Here is a 282-nt window from a genome sequence, read left to right as displayed (position 1 = left end):
TTCCCGTTTGGCTCATTACAACAAGAGATCCACCATCACATCTCGGGAGATCCAGACTGCTGTGAGACTTATTCTTCCTGGTGAACTTGCCAAGCACGCCGTTTCTGAAGGTACCAAGGCTGTCACAAAGTATACCAGCTCTAAATAAATGTTGTTAACATTTTTCTGAACCAATAAATCGGCCCTTTTCAGGGCCAACACATTTTTTAACGGAGGAGCCATTTCTTGTTCAAATTTCATGCTATTTGATTAATTTTGTTACGCACTCGTTATATACATTGA

The sequence above is a fragment of the Belonocnema kinseyi genome, chromosome 1, assembly GCF_010883055.1.
Source record: "Belonocnema kinseyi isolate 2016_QV_RU_SX_M_011 chromosome 1, B_treatae_v1, whole genome shotgun sequence".
Taxonomy (NCBI): Eukaryota; Metazoa; Arthropoda; class Insecta; order Hymenoptera; family Cynipidae; genus Belonocnema; species Belonocnema kinseyi.
This window is presented reverse-complemented; position numbering follows the sequence as displayed.